The following is a 7,191-nucleotide window of genomic DNA, read 5'->3' on the forward strand; positions in this document are numbered from 1 at the left end:
GATTACACTGGGCCCACGGGGATAATCCAGGCTAATCTCCCTAACCCCAAGCCTTAATCACACCTGCAAAGTCCTTTCTGCACACAGGTTTCAGGATTAGCATGTGGACGTATTTAGGAAGGGGCTTTCTTCTTCCTGTCACAAACACTATTAAAAATCATAATGCATGATACCACAGGTAGCAGGATTATGTAGATATTAAAAATAACTGCAGCAACAGCGTAGCCCCCATTCCTTGAGCACGTACAATACGCCAAGCACGTGATAAGGGCTTTACATGCATTTCCCTGTAACCCTAACGAGGTTCACCAGATTCTGCAGATGAGGAAACTGCAGTTCTGGGAGGTTGTGATGTTTGCCTAAGTGGGAGCTTGAATCCAGGCCAATCTGATCATAAACGTCAACTTCAATACCTCCCAACTATTTCCTGTCTCTGATGTCTTAAGCACCTTCCTACACCGCTAACACACCCAGCACTTTAATTGATGCCGCTTGCCTGCTGACTGGCCAAGCTGCAATTATCCATCTACTTCATTTCTTTCACTTCTTTCATTTTTTTTCTCATTTCTTTTTAAAAGAAAAAAATTCCATTTCCTATTAGCTTTCTTCTGGAGGACGCCCTCTCAAATACTTAAGCAAATATTGTCACCAGTCTGGGACAAGTCGTTTGCTTATGTAAACTGATCAGGACAGACGTCACATAAAACATTTGACTTAGAAATCATGTGGTTGTTGGACGAGACACTTTCAAAACTGGGGTTTTATCAGAAAATGTTGGTTGAGAGCATGTGTAGAAAGAAACCCACTGATAAAGAGCCAGTGCTTCCTGAGATCGGCTCACTGGGATTGCTGTCTTTGTGTTTTGTCAGGGAGGAGGGCAGAGACATCTTGGTTGGTTATTTGTTTCAAGGAAATGAACAAGTGAGAATCATCCCTCACTCACCTAGAATCACCTCAGCATCTAGGGGATTTGATGCTTCTGGCCAAACTCCCTCCTTTCTTCCTCCAGGACAGCAAACTGAAGTTACATTAAGGTACCTTTTCATGCAGAGACTGTACATTACCCTAAAAACTATGAAACGAATTCTCACATGTGTGTCTTGATTTCAAAATGGCTTATAGCAACTATATTCCTTCTAGAGTTCTTCAAAATTTTACAGTTATTTTATTTATCTAACAAGCTCTCCATAGAGAGCTTGATTTAGCATGCATATTTCTTGTTAGAAAATCTTTTTTCTTGAATAGTCACGAGACTGAAATTTCAAGGTACTTCTATTTATCCATTACAGAAAATCTCTTTATGTAATCTCTCTAAAGTGCATTTCAACCAAAGTCGTCATATCACCAACTCTTTTTATAGACACAATCCTCCTAAAAATCACAGGCTGGGAGATGGGTCATTTGTAGATTGAGCCTGCTATATTATTGATTAGTTTTCTCCTTCCTTCCTTTTCCAGCAACACGCAGACTTTGTCAAACCAAACTCAAGATAAGTCATGCGTGAACAGTTCATCAACTGGGGAAAATGGGAAAGACTTGAATGAAATAAATAGTTTCGTACCTCAAACACCATCATTTCACATGTACATTGTGTTCATCTCGTAAATGCCAAAGCCCTCTGGTTGGCCAACTGGCTCTGAAAAATTACAAAAAGTCTCCAATTCCTAAAGGCTGGTAAGCGCCTCTTAATTTTTTTTTTTTTTCGCTTTACGAAATAGGAATAGTATAAACACAAGATGGGAGTGCTTAACGCTTCTTTTAGCATATCTTTCTGGAGCTGAGAGGGCTGCCCAGGGCCTTCACACATAGCAGCCTCTTTGGTCTCCAACTCAGTTCTTCTCAAGACATTTTTAGGACCTCCTCCAGAGGCTCAGGCCCAAACAGATGTCCCTGTCGCCCCCACTTCAAACTGGTGTGGCGTGAAGAAACACAAGAGGGAAGGGAGGGAAATGCTTTGGTAACCATGTGTCACAGTATAGAAAGTGGTTCATATATTAAGGGAAAGTCAAAATGCAAAACCAGAAAATATGTAGCTAGTTCAAAAGCATCATGAAAAACAGCTTCTAGCAGCTTCTCAGCTGAACCAAGTAGGTGTGAACCTTAGAGAATCAGATTGATGATAACATGACACAGGGGTTGGGGTTTTGACCGTGAAGACAAACTTGAACTCCCAAAGGCAAAGGTTCTCAGCCTCCACAGTACAAAAAAGGCATAGCGGTTCATGCTTTGTTTAGGGGGATATACAATACTATATGTTGCACGTAGCATCCCTGGCCTCTGCCCTCTAGACACCCCTAGCACTGCATCCGTGGTAACCGAAAAAGTCTCCAGAGTTGTCAAGTGTCCCCTGGGAGCAAAATCACTGCCAGGTGAGAACTTCTGACTCCAGGTATGAATTTGGATTACAGACTGTCCCGACTTACGATGGTTGCACTTAACGATGTTTCACTCCGATGGTGCAGAAGTGATACTTGGTTCAGTAGAAACTTAGAATTCTGAATTCTGATCTTTTTTCCAGGCTAGCAATATTCTCTTGTGATGCTGGGCAGAGGCGGGGGCCGCAGCTCCTGGTCACTAGGGTAAACAACTGATATGATCAATCTGTATCCATACAACCATTCTGTTTTTCACTTTTGATACAGTAGCCAATAAATTACATGATATTCAACACTTTAGTATAAAATACCTTTGTGTTAGATGCTTTTGTCCAACAGTAGGCTAGCATAAGTGTTCTGAGCACATTTAAGGGAGGCTAGGCTAAGCTGTGATGTTCGGTAGGTGAAGAGTATTAAATGCATTTTCTTTTTTTTATTAAATAGATTTATTTATTTTTTATTTTTTTATTTACTTTTGGCTGCGTTGGCTCTTCGTTGCTGTGCGCGGGCTTTCTCTAGTTGCGGGGAGCGGGGGCTACTCTTTGTTGCACTGCGCGGGCTTCTCATTGTGGTGGCTTCTCTTTGTTGTTGAGCACGGGGTCTATGTGCGTGGGCTTCAGTAGCTGTGGTTCACGGGCTCTAGAGCGCAGGTCCAGTAGTTGTGGCGCACGGTCTTAGTTGCCCCGTGGTATGTGGGATCTTCCCGGACCAGGGCTCAAACCCGTGTCCCCTGCACTGGCAGGCAGGTTCTTAACCACTGTGCCACCAGGTGAGCCCCTTAAATGCATTTTCAACTCACAGTATTTTCAATTTGTGATGGGTTTATTGGGATATAACCTCACCAGTAGTCGAGGAAGATCTGCATATTTGATGTTCAAGTGATGATTCCATGACTTCTTGGGATACTCCAGATGGGCTGGCTACGTTTTAGAAATTCAAATGTCAGGGTATTTACACGCAGACAGTACCAAGAGGAATTAAGTGGCCCAGGCACATCACTTATATAGATCAGGAAATTGAGACCCAAGACAGGGGGACTGTCTAACCGAAGTACTCGATTTAATAGCAGCCTAGGTTTTGGTACTGTTTTTGTTTTTAATTATAGTTGATTTAACAATGTTGTGTGAATTTCTGCTATAGAGCAAAGTGATTCAGTTATACACATATATATTCTTTTTCATACTCTTTTCCATTATGGTTCATCGCAGGATATTGAATATAGTTCCCTGTGCCATACAGTAGAACCTTATTGTTTACCCATCCTATATACAGTAGTTTGCATCTGCTAATCCCAAACTCCCAATCCTTCCCTTCCCAGCACCCACAGGATTGTTTTTTAAGGAAAACTCCCCACATGCATCTATAAGCGGCCAGGGTCAGGCTAGGGATGCATCTCTAGGGAGATGCACTTTAGACCAGACCCTCTGAAGAGCTGCGCGCCGTCCCAGAGCCTATGTGGATGACTTCTAGACTACTTTCGGGAAAAACTGCTCACCGGGATCCATCTGTGATCAAGAAGGCCACCCCTTTCCCTTAAAGTCCTGGCCCTCAAGGATAACTTGGGTCAAGCAAAGAAGCCCCGGCCTGCTCCCATCAAGCATGTGTTCTCCCTGTCAAAAGAAGGCCTGGGTGTTCCTGGCCCTCAGCAGCAAACTGGCTGAAATACAGGATTTATTCATAAGTTGGGCAGATGTGTGTTTGCCGCAACTCTATTTGCATGAGAAAACATTCTGCATGGAAACCCAGGCATGCAAATTTCACCCTGATTTGGCAACTGCAGGCCTAACACTACAGAAGTGAATACATCAACTGCTTCCTCTGGCTCTCAGCTCCTAAACCCAGGGAGAAACCACAACTCCTACTTCCTGCAATCCACTTTCCGCTTCCCCAGCTCACTCCGAGACCCGCGTTCCCTCCTCCTGAGGCCTCCTCTTAGCAACTGCTAATCCCATTGTGGGCCCAGCCACCAGAGTACAGCAAGCAGCCCATATGGGATCCTGGAGGGTGCTTCTACTCCTTGAGCCTTAGAGAACTGACCCCATACGTTCCCAAGGGTCCTTCTTCTGCCTTCTTCTGCCTGCTTCCTCACAGCTGTTGTCATGGACATGTGATGTTTTCGTCGGCCAGGCCAACGTTCCTCCTCCTTCTGGTAACAGCACCCTGGTTTTTTGCTTCCTAAGGAACCCCTCCTTCCTACTCTCCATCCTCGAGGTGCAGGTGGACTTGACTCCACCCCCAACCCCAGGTGTGGGATTCAGGGTTAGCTCAGCAGAGCCGTGCGACTCTGCCGCCTCAGAGATTGGTTCCAAGATGGGCAAATGAAGCTGCCTGGGCCGAGAGGCTGGATTCCAGGAGGACAGCGGTTTTGTTGAAAGAAATCGACTCCTGTAACGAATACTGCTGAGAGGACAGGGCTTGGGCTGGGCCAGGGGAACCACCTAAGAAACCTACAGAGGAGAGAGAGAAACCACAAGACGGAGCGTGACCCAGACCCCACGGGCTGGCTTGAGTTTCCAATCTGGCTCTGTCTTAAGCCACCAACCTTATTCTGGACTCTTGACTTATTGTAACCAGTTAATCCCTTTACGTTTAAGGCAGTTTGGAGTAAGCTCTTATCCCTGTTAACTGAAGCGGTCCCAGCGGGTGTAGAAGACACGGGTCCTCTGATCATCAACAATTTGCCGTCCCCCAAATTCCCTGCACATTTCCAAACATCCTTTTCTTTGGGTTCCTAAAAAAGATGGCTAAAGATTTCCACAGCTTCTTGTCATCTATTAAATCCCCATCTCCTTAGCCTGACGTTTCAAGCTTGCAGTAACCCGGTGTGACTCACCTTGGTCAACCTTTCCCCAACCCGTCCCTGTTGGTGTCCTGCACCCCCCTCAGAATCCCCCCACCAGTCCCCTCGTGGCCCGTCCATCTGCCCTCTGTCCTGACCAGTCTTCCAGCCTCTGCTCAATGTTGCCCCTTCCATCAAGTCTTCTGTGATGCCGCCGGCTTAACGCCACAGCTCCCTCACCTGAACTCCTGCGGCTTGTTGCCTACACGCCTCTCTGCACAGGGAAAGTGTGACGCAGCATGCAGGCCCTCAGCAAGTGTTCGAGAACATGCTATCATTACCAGCACAGTCACAGGCGACTTGGTTCTCTGTGCCAAGTCCTTGGTCCAGCCGCTAAACGTTAAGTCTCTCGAGGGACCACATCCCATTCATCGTTATTTCCCTGTAGCGCTAAAAAGCTGTTGAATGAATACGATCATGTATGGATATTCTGCTATTGTTTTATTAAAAGTCGGATCTGTTTTTATACTGCCAGTATGGAAATCATGAGAAGAAGGCACAGAGTCAGTTATAAGGAACCATCTTGCCGGAGTCTGAAGATGAACTGAGAAGTGCGGGTAAAATGGGATGTAAATAAAGTGCAGAGATCAGGGGCCAGGCTTTGGCGCCAACGCAGCGTGGGTTTAGAGCCTGGCTTTGCCACTGTTGTGGGATCTTGGGCCAGTTTCTCAGCCTCCAAAATCTGTTACCTCATTGGTAAACTGGGGTTTCTAGAACACATCTCACAGGGTGCCCAGGAGGTGTAAACATTCCAGCACATGCGAAGCATTTCGCTCGTTACATGACAAGTAGCATGTGTTCTGGAAACAGCAGCCAAAGGAAAATGTCTGAGATCCCACATCCTGTGCAAGATGATTCCCGCTCGCCCTCCCCACGTCACCGGTCCTCCTAGTCCTGAGGGTTATATTCCAGGTGCTTATTTGTTTTCCATCTCTTCCTAGGTCTGGAAATGTCAGTCTTCCATCTTGGTATGCTATATTGCTCCCTTGTTTCTCCGTGAAAATTACTATTTAAAATTTTTTGTATCATCTCTTCACTTCCTTTACACCATGATGCCGACCCTGAGTACGCTGTCCCAGGACACCCAACTCTCCTCTTTTTATTCCGCACTTGCCGATCTCGGTCATTTAAAAAAAGGTTCCCGACTCTACAGGAGAAAGTTCAACGGGACAATCGTGACCATCTTTCTATGGTTCCTGCTGCCGAGTTGGTAATTCAAGAATATTTCTGTCCTTCCTTCTCTTGCGGATGGTCAGTCAACGATTATTTACCAAGTGTCCTCTAAGTACCAGGGGCTGTGTCGGGTGTGGGGATGTACAGTGAGCCAGAGAGATACGTGTTTCTGTCCTTGCCCTCTTCGCGTCTGCAACGTTTCTTTTCCGTAAATGGAAGGACAAACGAAGACTGGAACTTCACCAGCGCTCGTCTTCCTCTGCCATCTCTTTCTTTATTAAAATTGCAACACGAAGAAGAAAAACAACCACGCTTCCTCCATGAAGGAGCTCGGAATTACCTGCCCCAGTCACTGGGAGGTGAATACATTCACTGCTTTTTAATTATATTGGCCTTACTGTTTCATGAAAAAAATAAAAAACAGTCTCAACAGGGAGGCTGCGCAGAGCAAAGGACGCTAAACATAACTTATGCACCTTATTAAAAACCATTAGGGATTGTTTGATGAGGCAGACTCGGCTCCAGATGGCTAGGCTCCATAGAGCCACGGTTCCCATTTCTTCTCACCTTCCCCCAGCCTCTTCCCAAGTTCTGCATCATCAGTTTTCTTAAAATACAAGGATGGGATTATAAGGGATGCTGTTCCCACATTCACTCCTTTGCTCTTCTCCGTTGTTTCTGCACTAATGTTTACTGGCTCCGGGCTTCTCCTCTGTCACCATCTTGGTCGCAGCGCTCAGGCTGCCAGACGTACCACTGACAGACACTTCATCAGCCCTTCAGACTTCTACGTTTGCCTTGCTG

The sequence above is a fragment of the Delphinus delphis genome, chromosome 10 (assembly GCF_949987515.2).
Source record: "Delphinus delphis chromosome 10, mDelDel1.2, whole genome shotgun sequence".
In the NCBI taxonomy this organism is placed as follows: Eukaryota; Metazoa; Chordata; class Mammalia; order Artiodactyla; family Delphinidae; genus Delphinus; species Delphinus delphis.